Source organism: Amblyomma maculatum, chromosome 2, assembly GCF_055883805.1.
Source record: "Amblyomma maculatum isolate TAMU_Amacu chromosome 2, ASM5588380v1, whole genome shotgun sequence".
Lineage (NCBI taxonomy): Eukaryota > Metazoa > Arthropoda > Arachnida > Ixodida > Ixodidae > Amblyomma > Amblyomma maculatum.
Window position 1 is genome coordinate 147,730,054 of NC_139345.1, and position 26,620 is coordinate 147,756,673.

Below are 26,620 nucleotides of genomic sequence, written 5' to 3' on the forward strand. Positions count from 1 at the left end.
GACGGCCGGAGGCTAGCCATGACCACATTCGTAAAACGATAGCGTGCTAGAAGTCCCGGGTCACTGTCACTCTCAGCTGATGCTTTAGAGAAAGGCTCGGTGCATCCTTGTCGTATCTTCTTTCGTGAAACTTTTGGTATACCGGTAGAACGAATTCCACACAGCGAGCGAGCGATGCGATGTCGGCCATGTTTACAAGCGGAGTGGCGGTCGAGGAGCGGCCAAGGTAGCGTCATCGCAGACTCGAGATTCTCGAGAAAACTCAAGTTTTCTCCGCCACTGGAGGAGCGATTCGAGTGGAGATTGCTTTGTGAAACGAAAAACAGGCCTCGAGGGCCGCTTGGAGTAGAAGTTCGAGTGAAGGCGTGTTTGTGAATACCGTCATAACTGCTGCTATGCAGGTGCCTGCAAGTGGCATAATGAAAAACGTCCACAAAGGTTCCTTTAGTGGCAGCACGCCTTGTGCTTTCCCTTGAGTTGTTGTTGTTGTGGCTGTAGGAAGAAGAAAAAGAAAATGCACGGGCCTGCTACTGGCTCTGTAGCTGAGCCACCTCCGCTGCCTAATAGTAATAGTCGGTCCCACCGGGGTGGTGCAGTGGTAAGACGCCCGACTACTGTCCGGAGTTCCCGGGTTCTACCCCTACCACGGCGGCTGCGTTACGATGGAGGCGAAACGAAGTGGCGTCCGTGTGCTGTGCGATGTCAGCGCAGGTTAAAGATCCCCAGGTGGTCGAAAATATTCCGTAGCCCTCCACTACGGCTCCCCTTTCTCTCTCTTTCCACTTTCACTCCCCCCTTCATCCCTTCCCTTACGGCGCGGTTCAGGTGTTACAGATACTGCGCCTTTCCCTTCCTGTGAACCAATTATTATTATTAATATTATTCACAGGAAGGAAAATGCGCAGTATCTGTAACATTTGTTTCTGTGGACACCTGAACCGCGCCGCAAGGATAGGGAGGAAGGTGGGAGTGAAAGTGGAAAGAGAGAAAGAGGAGCCGGTAGTGGAGGGCTACGAAGTAATTTCGACCACCTGGGAATCTTTAACGTGCGCTGACATCGCACAGCACACGGACTCTTCTTCGTTTCGCTTCCATCGAAACGCAGCCGCCGAGGTCGGGTTCCAACCAGGGAACTCGCATGCGCCGCTAATCGCTAGACTGCTCGGCTCCTGGGGGCGGTAGATGCTAGTCGGAACAGCCCGCTTTCTTCGTCTCTTCTGTCGTTTTGTCCCTTGCGGAGCCACCGTACCGAGCAAACCCAAATCTGCACCACCCCGCGGGGCCTCCGCTGCCTCGTGCGGACAGAAGAAAATATAGAGAAGAAAGAAAAAGAAGAGGGAAAGACGCACGCCGCAACAACAGCCGTCGTCCACCACCGAAGCGGGGGCGGGTGCAATGACGGCCTACAACAGATAAAGGTTCGGTGGCAGGCTAGCCCCCGCCTCAAGCGGCAATGACCTATCTGTCCTAGCCCCATCAGATGGTTCCAACATTTACCTTTCTTAGGCAGATCGCAGAAGCTTCCCAGACGTCGAGATTAAAAGCACACCAGCAGCACGTGTTAGCAAGGTGACGGCTTGTAGCCGGCCACGACGGAAGAAAACGTCCTTAGGGCACATTCGACCACTAAATTGCCGCCCTTGTTGTTGTTGTTGTGGCTGTAGGAAGAAAGAAAAGAAAATGCACGGGCCTGCTACTGGCTCTGTAGCTGAGCCACCTCTGCTGCCTCGTGCAGATGGAGGAGAATATAGATACGAAAGAAAAGGAAGAGGGAAAGAAAGACGCGCGCCGCAACAACGGCCGTCGTCCACCACCAGCGGTGGCGTGTGCAATGACGGCCTAGAACAGATAAAAATTCGGTGCCAGGCTGGCCCCCGCCGCAAGCGGCGGTTACCCACCTGCACCAGCCCCATCAGGGGAAAGGGCCTGCCACCCTTCCGTGTGCATTGGAAAGACGCGCGCCGCAGCAACGGCTGTCGTCCACCACCAGCGGTGGCGTGTGCAATGACGGCCTAGAACAGATAAAAATTGGTGCCAGGCTAGCCCCCGCCGCAAGCGGCGGTGACCCACCTGCACCAGCCCCATCAGGGGAAAAAAACCTGCCACCCTTCCGTGTGCATTGGGTCAGACATTTAAATAACACGCATGCGTTCGTACAGAGGGTTAACGTAGACGCAGTGCAGATTAGGCCGAAATGTCTGTAAAATTTGAATTTTTACTCCATCTTAACGTGATCTTTTGACGTTTTTTTATGTTTTTATGTTACATTTCTGCTTTGTCATTATTATATTTTAGTTTTTAGCATAGTTAGTAGGTTTTCGATTCATTTTAGCCATGTCGGGTTGCTTTACCACTCCGGAATACACACGCCGCATTGATTCTATGATCATAACCTGATGCGTGGAGCTATCTTCATAAGTATGCAGCCTGAAAAGCGCAGTTGCCACCGAGACTGCACCACAACTGTCGGCCATGTCACTCGACCTGCTGATGTCGTTGTTATATCGACCTACCAGCAATTTTTGGGACACAGAGAATATCAGATTGCTCACTGTCGCAATCTGATATTGTCGCAATAGTAGATTTTCTTGACAGCTCCCAGCACTGGTAGCAGAGGTGGTGGTCGCTAGCGGTAAAGTTGCCAAAACTGCTCAATGAAAGTAAACAATAAACTTGTGGCAGAACACAGTTCTCCAATGCGTTTTTTAAAATACATTTAAATATCTGAAATACATTAAAAGGATTTGTGCCTTAAAACTTGCACTTTGGCGTTTTGTTCTGTAGCACCTGTAATGCGTAACTCTGTCAGCTTCGACTGTATGTCAGTCCGCGCTTTCGGTGTTTTACATCGGGGCTAGACAAGAAAAAGAAAAGACGCGTCTGCTGTCTCCCAGCTGAAATTCTACAGCAATAGAAGCTTGTGGGAATGTATTTGCTTTCAAATTCATGAAAAAAATACATTGAAAAAGGATCAATTAACAATCTGACCAATCTCTCCTTGAAGCACATGGGTTTCAGCGAGCTTTTTTATCACTCACATACTCCCGCAGGATCAAAGCTCGAGCCAAAGGAGCTGGCATCGCATGGCGTCGTTAGTCAGTAAGGCGGCCAGCGCAACCGGCCGGTTTATGCCAGTGCCGTACACAAAGCCCGAACTACCGCCTTAGGGGGCGCGAATGCGTGGACTTCCGGTCCTCTCTTTCTTTTTTTTTCATTGATTTTTCTCGTTTCCTTCTTTATTCCGCTTGACCAGAGCTGAGGTTCGGACGCACGAGGTTGCTCCCCTTAGACCTCAACTTTTCTTTTTCTTCCTTTCTTTACACACCTCCCGGTTTCGTCTCCGGCGTTTATTTCTTCTCTGGTGCTCTACCTCTCTAGGAGGAATGTTGAGAGACCACTGTTCTCTCTCTCTCTTTCTCCCACCAGGCATTGTGCCTCCTCTGCGGTAGAATATCTGAGACGCGGCGCCTCCCAAATTGGGCTGCACGCCACCGGTCGCGGCGTGGTTTACGCGCCAAGGAGTTCGAATCCTGCGTAATGAAGAAGAGCACCGCAGTGGTGTGCCCCTAGGTTCGCTCGCCGTGCAAGACGCCTGGCTGGCCGCGAATGGATGGGGAGAAAGAGCACCCCAGGATGTCCGGCCTGCTCCCGGCTGAGCAGCTGGGGGACCACTCCGGCGTAGAGCTGCACCGGCCACCAGTGATGGGACTCCGTGCCGTCAGAAATGACCGGCTCTTCGAACAAACCACCCACCTGCGATTTCGATAAAATCTGCTTTGTGGCCTTCAGGTTGAATCTAATACCTCAATTTCTTGCGGTTTTGCGCATATCCCAGTAAATAAGTTTCTAAATCAATGATCGTTAATTTCCCCAGCAGAATGTACAGGTGGTGAAAAAGGGCAGCGGAGTAACCACACACACACACACACACACACACGCACACGCACACGCGTACACACACGCGCGCGCACACAAACGCACGCGCACACACACGTATACGCGTATACACACACACGCGCACATACATGCACGCACACATACACATAAACACACAGTGTTAACAAAAGAGGAAACATGTAATCGATGCCGATCAAGGATTACGAATACTAATACCACTTAGATTTGTCATTTATGATAACTATGTATTAACAGAAAACTCAGAGACGGGGGCGTGCTGAGGTATGAGGTTCTTCAAGATCTGACGTTGTGATGTGTGCAACGATGCGCTGATATCGGAAGAAGCTTTTGATCAGCAGGCGAGTGAGTAGCGGGGTTGTAGCGGAAGTATATAGTAACGAGAATTCCAGATAGCCTCGCTACATGAGGTTAGTTTCGAGTCTGCCGTAAAAGCAGCCGGTTCCGGTGGGCAATTTATAGTCCACAGTCCTGTACGGTCGTCGTTTATTGAAACCAAGCAGTGCGGCACTAACACATTTTTTTCTTGGCGCACTGTGAAGGACGAGGCGCAACAGTAACCTCAAAAGAGTCTTTAAGGGAGTAGGACACCTGGATGTACACTATCGAATGGGGTGGTACGACGACTTAATCATACACACATAGAACGCCTTCATTATTTGGCTCGTCAAAAGTTCACGAGGAAGAAAGTAGATTTCAAAGGGAGGGGAAGATATTTGCAACGATAAGATCAAACAATAAGAGTACCAAGCAATAATAGCATATTTAAGCAACAAATTACAAAATGAAACAGCAAACTTAAAGAGCAAATTGTATTGAACTGTGAGAGGATATCACGAAGACGAGGATGAGAACTACGAAGAGCCGCTGCGCTGCCCGCGGCACTGTACATCAGCGGCAACGTACCGTGAGTTTATTTCCGAGAGTACGATTGAAGCTCTCAGCCAGCCCGGTAGTTTAGGATGGTAGGCTGTGGCGTCCGATGTATGATGCGACATTCGGCCAGTAGAGCTTCAACAACGTTGGAAAGGAAGGCGCGGCCTTTGCCACTCAGCAGCAGCTCTCACGGCGCGCCGTGGCGAAGAACAAAATATAGCAAGAACAGGGCAACTTCACGGGCAGTAGCGGGGGGTAGGGCGGTGGTCTCGGCATATTGGGTGAGGTGGTAGATGCCGACGATAATCCAGCGGTTCCCAGAGAACGTGCAGGGAAGTGGCCCTTAAAGGTCAACGCCAACGCGATCGAAAGAACGGACCAAGGCGGGGAAGTGGTTGCGAAGGGCCAGAAGCACGAGGTGTGGATGACTTCCGGCGCTGACAGGCGATGCAGGAGCGAACGTATTTGCGAATTTAACCGCACATGCGGCGTAATAGAAGTGTTGAGAAATTCTTTGAACCGTCTTTACCAAACCAGGATGGGCACACCGAGGGTCGGCACGGAAAGGGGCGCAAATGTCATATCGTATATGGCGGGGAATGAAGAGAAGCCACCGTCGAACATTAGGCATATAGTTGCGGTGGTAAAGAAGGCCGTCTAGTAAGGCAATGTGTGGTGCTGGGCGGCGTGAAGTCCGAGAAGGCACAGCGTTGGGAGAAGTGGACACAATGTCGATAAGAGATGCGAGCCACGGTTCTTTGCGCTGCTTTACAGGCATATCAGCGATAGCTAGAGGTGAGAGGACGGGATCAGCCGCCGAGGAGCAAGCAGCGTCGCTGAACAAGGGACAGCATCGGGGTGTATGTGTTTACGGCCAGAGCGATCTATAACGCGCATGTCAAATTCCTGAAAGCCCATCGTGCGAGACGGCCGGACGGGTCTTTAAGAGGGGACTGCCAACAAAACGAAAAAATGCGCAGCAGTGGCAGGTTGACACTACACTTATGAGTTAATTATCCCGGTTTTGAAATGTCAACATCCATCAGCGTCACTGAAATTTACTCTTTTATGAATGTGCACTATGCGAATAAGTTATTCCAATCGCTACTAGTATGAGTGCAGTCGTGTTGACGTGTGCAGTGTGGCAGACTAATTTTATGAATTTCATCGCGAAGAGAGTAAATAAACACATTCGGTTGAATCCTAATGGTACAAACAGCAAAGTAGTGAAAACATATTGTTTAAAATAAGCATGTACAAATTATCTATACTATGCCTTTATATTGATAACATTAAAGTGGTTTTTGTATTTTTACATTTGGGTATTTTTTATTTTTATTCGAACTGTCTGGCATCAGGCATAGCGAGAAAGGGAAGGGGGATGTGGGAGAAAGTTAGAAGGAGTGTCGACTTGCTTTGCTTAAAAATTCGCACAAGTTCCCAATAAACCGATTATCGAGTTTCCACTTTTTACAGCTGCATTCAAGTTGACACTGTTCTGGGGTAGCTGTTGAAAATGCAACGGTCAGAATAACTTGGCAAGAACTCCGAGCATATCGAGTAGTGTTGCGTACCCAGAACCCGTTGCGTACCCGTTACGGACCCAGAACAGATAATACGTATTCCAAATATGAACGAAGATAAGTTATTTATAAGAGTAGCTTTGCGCTGCTTATGGCTGCGTCATAAACAATAGCCACGGAGATTCTTCATGTCGCAATCAAAGCGCTGATAAAGCGATCGCCCGAGAGGCTGCTTTTGTCTTACGCTTTGTGCGCGCGCTCGGCTCCGGAGCAAGAGACTCGTTGCGGCCTCGCCAATCAATTGACATTATGAAAGGGCTGCGGCGCGAGCGGACTCGACTCCGTTTCTTTTCTTTTATATATATTTTTTCTTTAGCACAAAAGGGACACTACCAGTGTTCGTGTTGCGCGTGTAAGCCCGCATTTGTGCGGCGCCAAGACAAAAGCGGAGTGTGGACAATGAGCCTGCCACCCCAACATCCACGTCGCTGAGGTCCTGAATACTAAGGGGATTCCCTTCCTGTATTTTGTTTTTTTCATCTTACCGATTCACTCTTGGTCCGTAATTTTTTTACGAAATAAACACGGGATCAACGCCACTCGCATGAATATAAAGACTAGCCGTGGCTCCGTTGGGCTCGCCTTATATTTTGGTTATTGTTAGAGCATTAGGCTTCATTCGTTTTACATTTCCTGGCAGTTTAATTTTGAATCGTTTTTAATGTCTTATGTGAACTTGTACTGGCACAACAATTCCGAGTAACAATTTGATGCGGTGCCTCATTCGACACGCCATCCCTCTATTGAGTTCAGCCACGATGGCCTTATTCGTAACGGGATGTAACCCAGAAGCGTTCGATGGCGGTAGAAATTACACTCCATATCGAAGAACTCATTTGATCGAAATAATGCCCCTCTCACACATGCGCAGCTGACCCCCTTTTAAATCCTTTCAACCGAGGTCATTTATCTCGAAGGGGATGCGTTACCTGACATGAATGGAAGTCTGATTGTTTTCTTGAGTTCTGATTATTAAAGATAAGCGCTGGCGTTCATGTATAGCTTATAAAAGAAATGGTAATATTTTTATCTATTAACATAAATAAAATATATATTTATGTTTACTTTTTTCATTCATCTCTCAAACCACGATTATCTTGTGGGCAGCCAACTAAATAGAAAAACCCGCTACATGCTAAAGTTCAGAGCATACACGTTTCGCGTTGAAAGAAAGCAACGAATGCCTTCTTTTTATTTCAGCGTCAAAATAACGGTACTTTGTTCGAATAAAATAATGAACATTCGAGTTGCTCTCAACGTGATCTTTTTGTGCACATATGCAAGTGAACGCGCAAAGAACCCATCGGAACTTAAAAAAAAAAAGCTCATTAATAGCTGTGCTACTCGGAGAGGACTGCTTCCAGAAGGAACTTCATTGCGATCCTTCATGGGAATGAAGTTTGAGAGAGTTGCGAGATGCCCGCGTGACACACGTATAACGAGCACCCCTCACCATAACGAAATATTAAATACTAGTTTATTTTTCTTGTTCCCTATTTGTCAAGCGCGTCAATAGGCTGCTGCTTCTTACGCAGGCACCGCCAGTTGACACTCTGCGCGGTGACATGTTTCAAAAAGCTGCCAAAAGCACAATCTGATCAACTGCAGCCCGCGCCTGTATTCAGAAAAGGAGATAATACTGTTAGCTCGGCGATGTATTTATTTGCATGTCCGGAGTGATTTTTGGGATGATTTCAAATGTTGAAGTAGCACCTCAAACGATGCCGCTGTAGTTCAGAGAGAAGAGTTAGGCTGAGCTGGTGCGTTTAAAAAAGAAATAGGAAAAGGTAAATGCGCCTGAGAAGAATATAAGAAGTTGACGCATTGATTGCCTGTTTCCTTCCCGCGTCAATAAAGAAGGGGGATGGGGCGTGAGTACGAGAGTGCGAGCAGCCTATTTGCACAACTGACGCGAGGGATTCCCATTCCAAAAGGAGTGGTTTTATCAACCTATATCATATAGCCTTTCTTTTTTTGCTAGTGTGCGAAATTGTTTTGCAGTATCATGCAACGCCTGGTCGGGCTGATGGTGCATCTTCGGGCATATTCGTGGAACCTGCGAGAAATGTGCGATGCTGTAGCTATTACTTGAGACGACATGCTGCACCTCCCGCAAAAAGCGACTAGAAATACGCGTTTTATTAGAGGCACTGCTAACGTCTAGAAAAACAGATCTGCTTGTCATTAGAGAAAGATTTCTGTTGCATCAACTGACTTCGTCTCTTTGTGTATTCAGAATGTACACTATAATAACTATTCCTCTAAAAAACGCGTCATATTGCTCGTTACTTTCCTCTATAGGTGCTCTAGGCAGCACACAAAAATCACGCAAAAATATTGTATCAATGCGCGATGATGACGGAGGAGCACACACACGCGCGCGCACGCGACCACAAGCACGCACGCACATTTACACGCACATTTAAACGCACAAGCACACACACACACACACACACACACACACACACACACACACACACACACACACACACACACACACACACACACACACACACACACACACACACACACACACACACACACACACACACACACACACACACACACACACACACACACACACACACACACACACACACACACACACACACACACACACACACACACACACACACACACACACACACACACACACACACACACACACACACACACACACACACACACACACACACACACACACACACACACACACACACACACACACACACACACACACACACACACACACACACACACACACACACACACACACACACACACACACACACACACACACACACACACACACACACACACACACACACACACACACACACACACACACACACACACACACACACACACACACACACACACACACACACACACACACACACACACACACACACACACACACACACACACACACACACACACACACACACACACACACACACACACACACACACACACACACACACACACACACACACACACACACACACACACACACACACACACACACACACACACACACACACACACACACACACACACACACACACACACACACACACACACACACACACACACACACACACACACACACACACACACACACACACACACACACACACACACACACACACACACACACACACACACACACACACACACACACACACACACACACACACACACACACACACACACACACACACACACACACACACACACACACACACACACACACACACACCGTACATAGATGTCTTAAAATAATATAAAGTCTGTACAATTTCTTGTTAAGGATAAATACCTCAAATCAATACTACGTCCATTAACAGTGTATTAGTGCAGTTAGTGCAGCTACGAGTCTAGTGTGCTTACCGGACAGTGTGAGGAAACCGCAAAACATCTCTGTTGAGCATGTTTTTCATTTTCACGCTTTGACTGGCGTGGTGAATGGCTTCAAATAATCAACCCCTACTAAAGCGCGAGAACCCGGAAGCAGGCTAACTTTACATAAAGAGAAATACCTTGTTAATGTACCTGGCACATACTCATATACACAGCCACTACGTCAGACCATACTAAATTTTTGAACAAGGCACATTATGCCAGATTCGAGCCAGTTTACGTATGAATCACGAAATAAGCATCTGTTGTCGAGAAGAGCTGTTAATTGTTCCATGTGTCAGCAGTGCTTTCTTATTTCTTTGCTTGTATCTTTGTGCTGTATTTTACAACTTTCCTTTGTTTGTACAGAAGGAATGGTACATAGATTTACCCGTTTTTGTTTTGTATAAGCCTGTTTAGCTATAAACATGTAAATTGATGTTTCTCCTGTCTGCTGCTCTGCCAAATTTCTAACGGAACCAGGACCCCGTCAAGCTGCTTTTACAGTTTTTATGCCCGGCCCCTCCTTTTCTTGCTAAAAGGAAACAAACTTGAGCTTGAACTTGAACTTGAACATGAACCACGCCCAAGTTTAATTAAAAGTTTTTTGTATTGACCGACACTCCCCTATAATGCCCCTCAAGAAAGTTTTAACACTAGAATTAAGTTTGCGGAAGTTATAAATGGTTGAATACAAAGGTAAGGACAGCTGGAGAAGGAATCGTTCTTTTTGCAATACTTTCATCTTATACAAGTTTCCGCGCTCCTCAGCCGTGTGACGTAATGCCGTAAAATAGAGTGAGATTGGCAATGCGAAGTTCCAATAATACAACTGACCAATAACTTCTGGATATTAGGAATTCACCCGAACTCTCACAAGAATCCAGAAAAAGTACTACTGGCCTCGTTTAACGCAGACCTTTCAGACTATGTCAAAACATGTGGCTGTCAGTGTCACAAGGTACCGCCGACAAAACCCACTGGGTTCTTGAAGGCAAAATATATAGACCTCCCATCCATCAAGGCGCTTCCAGCAGACTGGCGTGGACATGCTGGGACTAATCCCACTTTAGCACCCCGGTGACAGGTTGGTCATCCTTGCTACTAATTGCCCGGACTCTTTATTCACCAAAATCGTCGCGCTGACACAACACTAGCCAAGCTTCGTAAGGTTCGTAACCAAGTGGGCCGAATGGCCTGCCGCGTCTCCAACAAGCGTGGGGGCCTCAGAAGCAGGGATGCGATGCGACTCGTCCATGCTTTTGTGATGAGTCGAATTCTTTATTCGACTCCATACCTGCACTTGCGTAAGCTTGATGAAGACATCCTGGAGGTTACTCTCCGCAAGATGATCAAGAGACGCTCGATCTCCCGATCTCCACCTCAAATGCAAGGCTACTTGCATTGGGGGTGGTGAACACCTATCGGGAGTTACGCGAGGCGCACCTCACTAATCAATACACGCGTCTTACCCGGACCGTGTTTGGTCATCGCCTTTTGGACCGGCTACATATACAACGCAACCATCACATTGAGCAAAGGGTACGAGTGCCAGAGCTATGGAGAGGCTCCCTCCTTGTTTGACCCTTTCCTACCAAAATGGACAGAGAGGACCATAATGGACAGCGTCAGGCGCGGGCGAATGCCCTGCACCGCCATTATGGCTCTAAACGCAATGTTTTCAATGTGGATGTTGAGGGCCCGCACCGTTCCAGGGGAGGATGGTACACGGCTGCAGTCGTTCACGAGGAAAGACAGGTGGACGGCCTCACTTTTAAGGTCCCTAACGCAACCCACGCGGAGAAGGTAGCAATCGCCCTGGCTGTCTCCCACCCCCAATCTAAATTCATCCTATCCGACTCGCGAGGGGCCTGTCAGAATTATGAGCTGGGCTGGATAACGCCTAAAGCACAAAGAATACTTCGGAGAGCAGCTCGGAATGAGGATCCCCAGACCCGATTTCTCATTTGGACTCCAGGCCACCAGGGCCTACCAGGGAATGAAGCCGCCAACTCGGCCGCCCGCGTACTCACTAACCAGGCCCCCGGCGTAGACCCTACCGACATGGACCAGGACACTTATGCTCTCTTAACTTTTCAAGAAATATGTGCCTATTACCGGGACTCGCACAGTCAGTATCCGGCTCCTCTCAAGGGGCTAGGGAAAGCGAGCAAAAGAATACTTCTTAGACTTCTTACTAATACTCTACTGTGCCCGGCAGTACTCAAACATTTCGACCCTTCCTTTTCTGGCCTCTGCCGTTTCTGCGGAAAGGTGGCTGACACCTTTAACATGGTCTGGACATGCCAGCTAAATTCTTCTCTTTTACCCATAACCCCTTCCCCTACCCGAGGGAATTAGGAGGCGGCCCTGCTCAGCTGCCTGGATCTAGCGGCACAACAAGCGCTGGTCCGGCAAACTCGTGTGGCGGCCCAGACCAATGGAGTCCCGGAATAAGGGACTCCACCTAGTATTGTAAAGGGGAGCGGCCCACTAGGGGTGGCTCTCCAAGCAACCTGTCCTTTTGTAAGAAATGCTTTCCACCACCACCTACATGATACACGGAAACCTCCGCTCTACCCAACAGAACAGTCCTAAAGTTTGTAAGGTTTTACATCCATCACATTGTTCTGCGCTTCGGCGTACCGGAGATTCTGATAACCGACACGGGTACCGCATTCACAACTGAAGTGCTGCAGCAGATTTTGCTTCGCAGCCATACCGAACACAGGAGTACGACATTATACCATCCTCAAACGAAAGGTTTGAGCAGTCAAACGGCTGAACAAAACACTCGCTGACATGCTCTCAATGTACGTCGATGGGGAGCACGACGTCTGGGATGTAGTGCTACCGTACGCCACTTTCGTATATAATGCAGCGGTCAATGAAACAGCGAACATGTCACCTTTCCGCCTAGTCCACGGCTGCCAGGTGACCACTGTACTTGACGCGATATGTTGGCACATCTGGACGATGACAGCCAACAAGCTGATGGTCGCGCCTTTCTGCACCTCGCTGATGAGGCCCGTTAGCTGGCTAGGGTGTGTATTTAGAGCCAAGAGGGCTGAGGTGCCCAACGTTATAACCTCCGATGCCGTGACGCTCTGTACACAACTGGAGACCGTATCTGGGTGTTGTTTCTTATACGCCGACAACACCTCATCGAGAAACTGCTCCGTCGATACTGTGGACCTTACAAAATGCCGTTGCGGAGCTACAGTACGAGATCGTTCCTGATAAATTTCAAAAGTCGCAGGACTCCGCTCTCAGGACTGTACAAAATGCTATTGCGGAGATACAGTACGAGATCGTTACTGATAAATTTCAAAAGGTCGCCACACTCCGCACTCCCTGAGGTTGTCCACGTGTCCTCCTGGAACCGTATTACGGCCGATAGTGTTGACTCATTTTGTGTGCGCCGAGCGACTGCGTGCTATCTTTTTTCTTCTCTCAAGCATACTATTCCAGTATCGATGCGATGCTTCTTCGGGGGGGGGGGGGGGGGGGGGGGAGGGCAATGACACGGTGCAATCCTGGTCTTCGTTCTGCGCTGATTGCGATTGCGTGCCTCCTCGAGGCGAGGAAACCGATCGAAGTTCTGACGTTCATTCGCTTACCCTACTAGTTCGCTGCCGCTCTGTGGCCCTCGGTGACTTTCGTGGAGAGTTTACTCAATCACTGTATTGAATTAATAAGCACGCAACTCAAAGTAGGCGGATTTTCGTGGAAATTCCAGAAGTGGAGAAATTTTTGCTGTAACTAGGGAAGTGCTTACTCGTCACTCAAAAGACCAGAAATCTGAGGCAAGGTGTTCTAGTTACCACGAATGCCACGACGTGGAGCAGGACTTTCAAGGGCCAAGATAACCGCACTGAGATCATCGGTTGCATAAAAACGAGACAGATGGACAAAATGCTGAGAAACGATGGTAGCTTATGTGAATGGAACTAATACGAACAGGAACATTTTTATAGAACAGCGCGGCTGTGTAATCTACAGTTTTTGTATATTTTGTAGCGTTTGTTTTTTCTGCGTTTTCACTTTATCGTCGAGTGCAGGTGAGCTTCCAGTCATATAATTTTACCCAGCTCGACTTTATCAGGTACGAGATCGGGATAATTAGAGGCGCGTCCTTTAGGGGCTGTAGAATTAAAGTTCCTCGCCACTGGAAGTACCCAAACAAAACTAAATGTATTGGCAGAAAAACTGACTGTGCAGTACTTGCGAACCGACCACCAATATTACTTTCCCCATGTAAGGTGCACTTGTACGCTATTGTATTCGCTACATTGTCCCAGCAAAGTGCCTGTAATAAAAATATCTGCAGAGTGCTTAGCGCACCTGAGGTGGCGTTGATATAAAGGGCCTGCGTTATTCAGCGACAAAGGTCGCCTCATACGGAGACTAATACACTCCATTGCAAATATTAGCATTGCAAAATTATTCGTGTTAGGTGCATCTTTTGGATTCAATTATGGAAGGCTCCCTTGCTAACAGTATTCAATTTTCTTACCAGTTTAAAAACTTCCAGTTGTGTTTAGTTCTAAAATAAATTACAATTTAGCTTTTATTTAATTATTATTTCTTTCATTTTCTACGCTTCATGCCCCTTTTCTCTCTTCATGGGCATTTTAGAACCACTGACAGTCATTGGTCCTCGCCCTGCCACGCTCACTCTCTATTATTCTTCGGTGCCGTAGCTCTACCGAGTACGGTCAGGCAGATGTTCACACGTCTGTGGGATTGGTATGTAACCAAATGTAATACCATACCGTGAAGCTTGCTAGAACAGAACCGTACTGGATACTGAGACAGATCTAACAAATCAGTCCTGTTGCATTAACTGGGCCTAACTAAGCATCCTACAGCGGTAATAAGTTTTCAAAGTAATAAGTTTTAAGTTTGAGAGCGCGACGCAGACAGTGTATAGCTCAGCACTAAATAACAAATTGTATATAAATTTTGCCGATAGCTCGCACTTGCCTTTTTCCCCTCTGTAGTTTTGATACTATAGTAATTGTGCATGGTCTCAATTTATGTCGCTCCTTATATTGAAGTAAGAAACGCTGCAGGACTCCACGTGTGATTTTCAACAGTTTCCACTCCTTATATTTTCTCCTTTTTTTTTTGTTTACTTCGCATTCTTTCTAGTCGTTCTTTTCTTGTTCGTCATTCATTCTATTCTTTTTATGCTAGTTCTTTTTCGTTTATTCTCTTTATTCTCTCATTCCATCTTCAAGAAATTTCATGTGTTGAGTTCCACACTTTTAACTACAAATGTCCACCCACTGAGAAACCAATCGAAGACGCGCATAGAGCTTCGTTATGTACTCTTAGTACCGCCACATGCCATGATGCCACACATAATGGTCAAACTGCCTTCTCATGAGCTTTCGATATGAGACCGACCGGCGCCGATACTCAACAATGCATAACCTTCTTGCATGCGGCCAGCTATCTTGCTGACTGTGACAGAAGATAATTATAACTGAGTCATGACCTGTGTTCACATAGCATTCCGCCTCATTTAGCCAACTGCCAGCTCTAATTCACCAGTGAGATCAAGCTTCCCAACTAGGGTGCACGTTCTGTGACGCCTCCGACCTGACATCGATGGGGGAAGAAGAGGTGCGAAGAATCGGACCACAGGTCCGCGCCCGCGCCCACGCGCATGGTACGAACACCGCGCCTCCTGGCGCCGCGAGCGGCGAGCGTCAAGCAGCAGCGTTTCGACGCTCCCGCTCAGTCGACGTTGCGCCGCTTTGGCCCCGTGCATCGCTCCTCCCTATCGGATACATGAACGGATCGGCGCCACGCGCCCCCGAGTGCCCCGGACTCTTGCACGGCCTGAGCGAGTCTCTGTCTACCACTGTCCCGCTCCGCCAGTATGGGTGAGTTACTACATATCTTGAGATGTTTGTCGTCCGTGTTCGGCAGGCGTGGGCGTGTGGCGGCGTTGATGTCTCCGGCTACTAGCACGTGGTTTTCTCGGCTCCTGTCATTGTGCAAGAACGTTAAGCAACGCGGATAATCATGCAAAATAAGCCTCTTGAACAGAAGCAGCGTCCGAATTTTTATTTATTGGACTTTATCTTGGCTGGCAGCTAATTCCAGTATATAAATGAAAATGAAAAACTCAGAAGAGCAGGTGACTCTGAGCCCGATGTATCTGACGTCTTATGCGTGAGACTAATAAAAGCATAAGAAGAAACTAAAATAAATGATGAGCCTAGCCTTGCTGCAGCAACTATAAGAAAGTAACTGTAAACGTTGTCCTCAAAAAGTTATCTTCCGAATATCGTGGTGTCTGCTCTCCCATCGTACCTTTTCTTCTTGCAGTAACATTATGTTACATAGTGTAAAAGCTACCAACTAGTCAAGTTATCTGTTCTTTTGATAATACTTGGATTATGTTCATCCTGAATAGAAATAGTAGGCGGTACTGCATATGGGAAAGAGGAAAACTGTTCTACTAACTCCCTACGAGTCTGTGGCTTCTCTTTTCGCAAGAGTGACACGCGCAGTACGCCGCGTTTGCCTGCGTTTGCAGTTGCCGAACACTGTTCAAAGCAAGTTGAAAGATGTCAATGCTGCTATAGGCTTTCGTGAACAACGGATTGTAAGGCTTCTTTCTGCTACGGTTTCGGTTGTAACGTGTCATTCCGGAGAGAGTTACCAAACCTAACTCTTGAGACGCATAGCAGATGAGAACAAAATAAAAACGATCAAGAGGCATTTTGACAAATACAGAAGACCCTCAACTGTACTTATTTTTTTTTCTTGTAACTAGGAATGGAAAAGACCTCCTCCACCATTTCTTTACATATTCGCCATTAAGAAGTATCGCCCTCAATTTCGATTACGAGTTTATTAAAATACATTCATTTGTTTGTTAAGGTACTTTGATTAAATATATAAAACGACAAATTAGAATAAAACAATATTTTGGGATTCGGGATGTCATAAAGAATGAATACTGCACTGGAAGGAATATTACACAGCAAATACGGCAAAACTCTTTCTTCTGTCACTGTTACTTCAAGAAACACTATTAAGAATATTGCAGTTCGACCCTCACAGCTTTCGACCATTTCCGTCAATTTTGCCATGAGGATAACCGTTTTGTTATTTTTTCCTGAAAAAGTAGTAATGAAGTCAAAGTGTAATGTGAAAGGATGGCAATGCCAACGAATAAAGGAAAATCTGCCACCCGTCCCTGACCTCAAGTACTACGTGAAGCTTGCAAGACTTGCCGTCCTCTACTTTCAACATAACTAAGAGATCATTTAATTCAAGTCCTGTTATTCTGGAATGCCACAAAAGCACTGCAGCCGTCGGGCTGGAGGAGAAAACATTTATATCGCGGTGAAGAAAATTCATTTTCATTTTTCACCAATATGTTCAAAATATTCTGAATGTAAAATACCCATTTCCTATTTCTCAGTATATTTTCATAAAGTTAGGACGTCTCCTTCAGCCAGGACTTTTAGGAGGAGTAATTTGGGACTTCAGTTCATCTTTTTAATTTCTGTCCTTTATTAAAAACTTAATTCCTAGTCCATTCAATTTTATTCTGACAAACTATTTATAACTTAATTGCTCATATCTTCAAGTGTTGTGCTCTGTGAGTACGTGCTGATAATTTTTATAAGCCACCGGTGGAGTGCGAGATGCGCGGTACGTCTCCGAGACGCCGCAAATGACAATCATTTATGACCACCGCTCCGGAATGGAACCACACCTGCTTTCAAAGCATTTCATCGTCGAGCTCTTAATGATTTGCAATATTTGAAGAATTATGGATTCAAGAGTGAATACGTTTTTCGAATTTCGCTAGGACAAGCCAAATCGCCAATTTAAGTTGCCCCCCAAAAAATGAAACACCGTTTGCGTAAACCAAAAGTACTCTTTACTGTCTGTTAAAGACATCTCCGAAGATTTTTTCCCTGGCATCATGTTCTACGGTAACTCCACAGACTATGAAATGACAAGTGTCATCTTCTGAGCTAAATGATGAGCCTAGCTCAATCCTTATCTGTAAAAATTATTGGGTTTCCTGGATGGTATAGGCAAGTGAATACCTGGTGTGGTTAGGTTATCAATGAAAAAGAGTTAATTTTTTAGGTGAAATTGACGCTATTACCGCGTGGGAATGATGGGGCTAGCTATAAGGAATGCCTGAAGCGCCATTTATATGCACTATCGCGCTGAGTATGACTTGCAACGCCCAGGAGCGTGGCCTCAACGCTTACTGGAAAGAATTTAAAGTCGACAGGTGGAGCCAGTGTAAACGATCGAAGGGAAAGGATTTTGCTCTTTCAGATGTTAGCGTTCTTTGCTTCGTTTCCTATTGGCAGTGTCAAAGTGTTCCCTATGGATCAAGCATTATCGCATAACCAGCGCCTGCGTCATGGTGCATGACGATGCTTGACAACACAAGACGTGTATCGCAACTTAGTCTGCTTACTGTCGTGGGCGTTTATCGCACCTGCATGTTGTGCCAGTGACGTAGCAAGTTTGAGGGAAATGCAGCTTGCGTTTCACACGTGGTGCGATTTCGACGTGCACTAAGTCTCCGAGCGGTCAAGGTCTATGCCTTTTCCGATTGCGTTAAGCAGACGATGCGGGTGACTACCGGAACAGCGGAACCATTTCCAATTCATTTTTAAGAGTGATGGTTTCTCATATTCGATTTAAAACATTGGCTTTCTTAGGAAATGTATAAACTAGAGAAAAATCGACGAATGCTTGTTCCCCTAAAAGCAATGCAGGATGAAATAGAATGTGTTCATTATAAAATCAGTAAAATATTTTTTTTTCTGGGATTCTCAAGTTGCATGCATGAGATTAAAATGTGATTGGCATAACTCTTAAGCACTTCACGTAACAAATGATCTAACCTTGTGTTTGGCGCAATATAGCCATAGTTGCTCCTGCGCCATAGAACCTCATATAACTAACTTCATTTTTAAGTGCGCCGCTTGAGACAACACCGTGCGTCCGGAAATCACGGCAGCCACACGCTCGTTGGTTGCAAGTAATATTAGGCACTGCAATACCTCGTTATCAGTTTTCCACATTATGCCATAGTGGAAGTACCATGACAGCATGGGGCTAATTCTCCATTGGTGAAGTTTATCTCCGCCGAATTCAGTGTATCAGAAACAAAAATGTTTAGCTAAGCAATCTTCAGAAAGGTTACATTATCGTAGACATAGAAGCCTATATATGTGGAAAGACGTTTCAGTATATTGACAACCGAATGACACTTCTACGCTTGTCAAAATTTGTTAGAAGAGCAGCTATACATTACGGGCAGGCCAAGTCTGTCTGCTTCGATTTTCTAATTTCAAACATTTAATGGAGCCATTTCGAACTGCTTAGATGTGATAGTGCGAAAGCATGAGCACGACCTCGAAGGCCACAGAAGCCCCTTCACACTGCACCTTACAACGCCGGCACAGATGAACACTCCGGTGCTTATGCCAGCATTCGCAAGATGGAATTCACTTGCAATATTCTTTAGTCGGCGCTTATAACTCTCCGGTTGCGTACTGAGAGATGCTTCGAAATTAACTTGTGTTTTTTGTCACGTTTTCGAAAGAATCGATACTTATGCTAGCAACGTACACGTTTCATCAGAAGATCACACATGTCTAACAGGCGTTGCGGCTGCAAAGAACGCGTAACAAGCGCCATGGCCTGCATGGAACGTGGCGAAGACGCCAGCCCCCAGACACTGCCTATGTAAACGGACCGCTATCCACGTGAGTACTGACGCGTGAATGCGAGAAGGAGCGCACAAGAATCCGCGTGTAGGGTGTCCTTATCGCGATCGTCGGATGAGAATCTTCAACATTCGCCACTAATCCCCTCACACGCAAGGACCGCATCTTTCTCTTTCAACATGTACTCACTTTCTTCGTACTGCTGCAGACTGACCGGGAATGTGGGGCGCCGCTGACGGGTCTTTAAATCTTTCGCTTTAAAATTTTGTTTACCTCAGTATGCTGCATGTATACTGAGGTAAATAAATTACCTTGTTTTAACCATAGCTAAGCAAAAGTTTTTCCTGCGAAACCTAGAAACGCCCCTGCCTTAAATAGCTGCTTAGTTAATCCCACTAGGCACATCTAAGCGTAACCAAGCATAATTAAGCTCAATAATGCTTAATTATGACAAACGTGATACTGTAATGTTATCTTACGGAACTTTGGGTTCTGCTGTGCCATAGCTGGCTAAGCCTAACAGACTGAATTAAGTTTTGGAAAGTGTAATTATCCCATTATGTACCCATGAAGGTTCAGACTTATTTCTTAATTTGAGCAACATACAATAATATGTTTTGCTAATTAGGTTAAATTAGCTTTGACCTTGATGTTCTTTTTGAACATGGTTATGCTACTCATCGTAATGGTAGTATAATCATGTATATCAAACCTAGGCTTGGTAGCCGCCATAGAAACACTCGGTTAAATGAACCGAATCCGGAAATTGGCGAATTTCGTCGGACTTGCTAGACTTGCTTTCACACTAAAAAGCAAGAAGTTATGCTTTATCAGATGCTTCTAAAGTGAGCGATCATATCATAGACGTTGGCTGACGGCTTCGCGCCATCTCTGCCTAGGTGGAGTAACTACGTACTTGATAGAAAGGCTTGTGTACAAAGTACTTATAGCAAATCAGATTATTGTCAATGTCATTTCTGAGATAGGAGCATAATTTTTATTGGTTCACAGGAAGGGAAAGGCGCAGTATCTGTCACACATGCTCTGTGGACACCTGAACCACGCCGTAATGGAAGGGAGGAAAGTGGGTTTGAAAGTGGAAAGAGAGAAAAGGGAGCGGTAGTGAAGGGCTGCGGAGGAATTTCGACCCCCTGGGGATCTTTAACGTGCGCTGACATCGCACAGCACACGGACGCCAATTCGTTTCGCCTCCATCAAAATGCAGCCGCCGAGGTCGGGTTCGAACCCGGGAACTCCAGCACAGTAGTCGGGCGTCTTACCACTGCACCACGCCGGCGGGGCAGCACATAATCAATACACTCATTTCGGAAACAAACTTCGAAGCTAAATGAGAAGAAATATTAGTGAGGATGGCGCTAAAAATGGAACATTTCCTTCCCATATCAGTCAACATAATGTTTTATGGCCAGGCAAAAAAAGCTAAATTAGAAAAGCTGAAATATATATTTTGGTTCACTAGTTTAAATAACTGCGCGAATGCTTTTCGGCGCCGACCGAGACCGTAGCGTCCTCTTTGATGTCACGGTGGCAGCAAGCAAGAACGTTGACAGTGCTTCAGTTTCTCCGTGTAAAGTAGTGAAGAATTTGAAGTAAATCCGTCAAGGCAAATAACTCTGTCACAGTACCTCCAAGTTAGGGACCAACTAAAGAAAAAAAAAAAACAGCCTAGCAAGAAACGAATCATTTTTTGCTCGGGAAGTGTAGAATGCAGATACGGCATTGTGCGCCTGAGTAATGCGCATCACTATTACCAAACATGTTTTATTTGACTTGTTTTCTTCGCTAAGACGCAAATATGTTAGCCTCTGCCACTCACTTTTATTTGTTCCATAAACACTGGTACATATCCAACAACAGGCTGCCGCCAAAGTAATTCATACTTGTAATATCGCATTCGATCGTGAAGAAGCATGCGTAGTCCTGCCAACAGAGTTTAGCGCCGCAAATTTAGCGATTAAGTGGCATCCCTCCGCGATTCTCGTGTTCTCACGCGTACATTTCGCACGCTGGTCTTCCGTTCCGACATCTCTGCTGGCCCACTTGGCTTATCGGTCTACGCGAAAAACATCCTCGTGAGCCCTTCGTTGTTCTGGAGCGTTGGAAGCAGCCCGGCGGGGACCGTGTATTGTCGCCCTACATGGGTCGGGCCTTCCCTCCTCGTCCATCGCCGTGTGTGTGAGCGCGCTAGGTACGCAGCCCTGGTACGGAGCCCTGTCCCAACCGGCACGCTTTCTGCCTCTTAACGTTCTTACACTTACTATATTTCCTTCCAAAGCTGCCTGTGTGGCCTTGAATTTAAGTGGAACTCTTCTCGGTAGCCTCCAAGTTTCTTTTCCATAGGTGGGATACCGGTAAGGTGCAACTGTTATATCGGGTGTCCCAGCTAACTTGAGCCAAGACTCAAACAATAAAATAGGCCAGGCAAACCTGTAAAATACAGCTGCCAGCCGTCTTACGCACCACAGGCATTTTTTTCTTTGCAATTAATTGACTATTTATTTATGGTAATTTATCAATATGACTAAATATTGACATTAGGCAGTAAATGCCATTTGCAATGTCACTTGCAATTAAGGAAGACTTATGTGTACCTTTTTCAGAGCCCAAAAGAAAGCCCGCGTAATAAATAAACTCACATAAGTAGCGCATTCGCGTGCCACGATTGTGCTGCTGCCAATCATGGTTTGAGTGAACGAAATCAACTGTGTCCTTGGCTCCTCGGCCCCTTTGCAGTGGCAGGCTGATAAGCTATGGTTTGTTCGCCGGCACCAGCCAGTCGGCGCACGTGACGGTGCAAGTTGCAGCGAGCGCTGCGAGCTAGCTTCAACCATGAAGGGGCCTTTAAAGCTTGAAAGGCTTGCACTCCTTTCCTGAAATGTACATTTGTGAAAGTTTATGGGCGCACGCGAAAAAGAGTTGGCATCTTCGTGCTTCCGCCCCTACTTGCAGTCGATTGTTACCGTACTCTTGCAAAAATTAAGCTTCATCTGCCCGACCGCCCTGCTGAAAAGACGAATTCGTCTTCTATAGAAATGGGGTCGAAATATGCATGAGCGCAGATTGTGGCAAGAATTCTTTTTTGGTCGTTTAATTGTTTCTTTCTTGTCGGGAAAATATTCGGCCTGCATAGGCTTCAACGCATTTCGCAATGTCCTCCCATCCAGTCAATGGCATCCGTTGAGATAGTCACGTTTAACCGCATAGGCTACATAACAAAATCGAATGAATTAAAAGCAACTATATACCTTACCCAATAAAACGCCTCACGTCACTCCATTTCTGCCTCGGCTACAGCCTACGCTGAACTTTAATCTGTGACGTCGACTTTTCATTTTAGCCCTGGAGTTCTTTGTTCCTTCGGAAACTTGTTGCATGCCTAAGTAGCCACTTGCCTAACGCACTCAACGTATTTGTAATTCAAGCCACAAATCACACACGTGATTTTAAAGTGGTGTCATCAGAGTTCAGCTTGGAACGGACGTGGGGGAACATTTAAGCTTAGCATTAAATGACATGACACGACAGCGTAGTGGCTTCATGCAGTTAGCCATCTACCATAACTATGGATTCAAAGATCAACGGTAGAACGAAGGGAATAAGATGACCAGACAGGATGAAAGAGAACCTAACAAGAGTTGAGGGGTGCCTCAGTTCGCGAGGCAAGGAGACTTGTCTTCGTCTGGGCAGCGCGATTATTACCGGCAGGGTTTTATATGCGTTTTTGCCTCCGAAGAAAATCGGGGCGGAGAGGGGAAAATGTGCAGCGCGGGTAATGAAAGATCGTTTCCTTTCTATGGTGCTGGAAGAAATTGAGACAGTCTTCCCCCACCCATCATAAAGGCGAGTACCGAGTCTGCAGCGCCCGGCAGCCCGGCCATGTCATGTGGTGCCTAGACGTCCCACATCCCGACCACCAGTCAGCGCACGGCCCTGTCACCTGCCAAGGAACACTTACCATCACAATAAAATCAGCAACAACAAATTCTGACAAGAAAATGCACAAATATGCCCAGAGTGAAAGCACAGAATTAGAATAGTGAATGCGGTATAAACGAAGTCAGAAAAGCGTTCAGCCATAGAATGGTGACAATAAGAATTTCACTGCATATAGGGTACGATATGAGGGGGACGTCGATTGTAACATTTATTTAATTTGCCAGGTTATCTCTTCCACATCTGTTCGACCTTTTTCCACCTTGCCTGGAAGTACATATTTCCACCTCCTATAATAATCTACACGCGAGCTCGCAGGTAATTGAAAGGTAAGAGTTCTACAAAAAAAAAAAAAGTTCAATCCCCTAGAGTACGGATTAGCCTTGGCCAGAACATTTGAATTGGCCCGCTCAGAAATGCTTGATAAATATTAATTACACCAGTTGTCTACTCGTCCTACTTTGAGAGAGGACGAAAAACACAAACGGCTTTACATTGGTGAGAGAACATAACTATTTATGTAAGCAAGGGAAAGAGCCGGAGCCATTTTTACGTACAACCAACAAATTGTGCTCACGCTAAAGGACTCTAGTCTTGCGTTCCGTTCCTTTGCACCTTTCACGCCTTCGCTCGGCAGTAACTTTGGCACTGTCCCACAGAATCTGACAGAACACTGATTATATAACGAGGGGATTGCCAGCGATGTCTAAATAATGACTCTATTCGCGTTGCCGCGGGACAATAACGCTCCGCCGCCGTTTGGCCGCTGGATGTTGTTCGCTCTGCCCCTCTTGCCTCGGCGCCATCCCCGCTAGCATCGGGAGCGTTGTTCGCGCCGCGGCACAGGCGGGAGATATTCACGGGCGCAGCCCCCTCGCCTCGCCGCCCGGCGACACTGGTTAATTACGCGTGGTGGGCAATTATTCGCAGCCTCATTAACGACGGCACGGTTGCCTCCAGTCTAGCGGAAATGGAACCGCGATAAGGCCCGGCGATATCCCGTAACTTTCCGTTCGGTACCCTCCGCGCTATATTCGTACGCGGGGCAGCGGCTACGGCCGGACCACGGGGTCCTCCGGTTCCTATCGGACGTCTTTAGACCCAACGGGCAGTCAGCGGAAACACCGCAAGTATACGTACATTGCACTTTGACGGGACAGATAGTGGTGTCCACTATTACTCAGGTAATAAATTTCTCCTTTTTCATGTCATCCTTCTATCGTGAATAGCAATATCTCGGGTGGCTTGGTCCGTTTTCTGTAGTGAAATGACCTTTTGGATAGGAACTGAAAATGCTTGAATGCCGAGACATCCATTATTTTTCATTACTATTCTAATATTTTTTTTTAAATGACGTTCATAAGCTACAAAGGAGGAGATGGTCTTTTATTATCACTGGAAATCAAAAACGCACAGGATTTCGCAAAGTCTGATAGGGGGATATGAACTTGAGCAATAACGGCTATAGTCTAAAACGCACAGGATTTCGCAAAGTCTGATAGGGGGATATGAACTTGAGCAATAACGGCTGTAGTCTACGTTAATCTTTCTTACTCCTCGATTTCTTGCTCGCCATCGCTTTGTTGGATTTACTTTCGTCGTAGCTTTACCATGCATTAATTACCTAGGGCAGGAATAATTAGAAGCTTCTGGAGGATGTACGTGAGAACAATGCAATGGTATTCAGACTCAAAAGCATATTTTTAGCGGGAAAAGACAGGACGACAAAGAGACGCGACGAGCCCCAACTAGCCGAACGTTTAACCATTTTGTCAATATTCATTGACTAATATCCGGTCGCTGCGGTTACGTTCAAGAAGACGAAAACAAACTTGAAGAGTTAAAATGCATAGCTCCTTTGCCGTCCAAATTCATTGCAGCTGATTTGTCGGGAGCACATTTTCCGTGTTTTTAATGGAGGCGAAACGCTAGGCGCCTGTGTGCTGTGCGATGTCAGTGCATGTTAAAGAACCCCAGGTGGTCGAAGTTTCCGGAGTCCTCCACTACGGCGGCTCTTACAGCCTGAGTTGCTTTGGGATGTTAAACCCCACAAACCAAACCAGAATTGGAGGTACACAATTCGTCAGTTCAAATCCCTCTCGTGCACTAGCCTCCAGCTTGAATATCATCCTCAACGCTGCACAACGATTGGGCTGGTCAAAATTTTGATTTCTTATCACATTATAGTTTTGCGGACATTTACTGTTCGCACTTTTTGTATTCGCCCTGCGTTATTCATGTAAGGCTTTCGACTTAATAGCGTAGTTTCAGTTCTCTGCAAAGGTAAAAACGATGTGTGTAGAAGTGTTAATGAGTCCCGCGGTTGTACTCCGTTTTCCGAAAATGTTATATGTGTTTAATGTTTTTTTGTTAGTATTCCAGTTCTTTTGCTCACCTAGTATTTCTTTAGGGCAGTAAAAAGTTGGAAAAGTATTCCCAGTGCTCGGGGAGAGTTTTTGCGGAGTATTACACCTCCGAAGCTCAAAACCTCAAGGGGAGGTTGGCGATTTATCAGATGCCAATAAATATTCGGTGGATCAAGAGCCGGGGTAGAGCACTGAAAAGCAGGGGCTGTGGCCTGGGAACGTTTTGTCAACACCGCTCAGAGCTTTCGTTGCTAACAGCGCTCAACCGAGATGAGTTAATTGAGCACAAAATGTTACAGCTTTGCGCTCAGCTTGCTTTTAAACTTGTTTACATCAGACATGACAGTTTATAAATTACTGTACTAAAACTCGATTCAATTCATTCTTCCAGTAATTTGTAATGCAACTAATATTTATCTCTTGCTTGGCTAGTCGGTGTGACACTGTGTTTAACCAAAGGAAAAAGCAGCGCTAAATTTTTGACGGAGCACACAGAAAGAAATGGACAGTAGATTTGAAGCTAAAACTTTTTTTCCCTTAAAATGACTTTTATTCGACATTCACGCCTGCTGCTTGCATGGGCAAAAGTTTTTGCTCGTTGTTTGCCAGGTCGGGGTGCCTCCAGTGCAATACAAAGTGTAGCAGGCCTGAGCAAGCGAGCCAGTAAATGTGCACCCAGGAATGAAACGTGGCGCATCTTTCTCGCCAGGCACACAGAAGCATTGACACTCCGCAAGCCCGGCATCCTCAACTGAGCACACGCGTAGGAGCTTTGCCAGCACCTGCGCAAGCC

At 46.4% G+C, this 26,620-nt stretch overlaps 1 long non-coding RNA gene across 1 annotated transcript in view; it reads left to right on the forward strand.

The window, feature by feature from the left end:
- The first annotated feature begins 15,535 nt into the window (after positions 1-15,535).
- Positions 15,536-26,620, forward strand: part of LOC146200143 (uncharacterized) — a 520,757-nt gene continuing 509,672 nt past the window's right edge. Inside the window, exon 1 of the long non-coding RNA XR_014704801.1 lies at positions 15,536-15,670. This is a non-coding gene — a long non-coding RNA (uncharacterized LOC146200143). The remainder of the gene's footprint in view (positions 15,671-26,620) is intronic.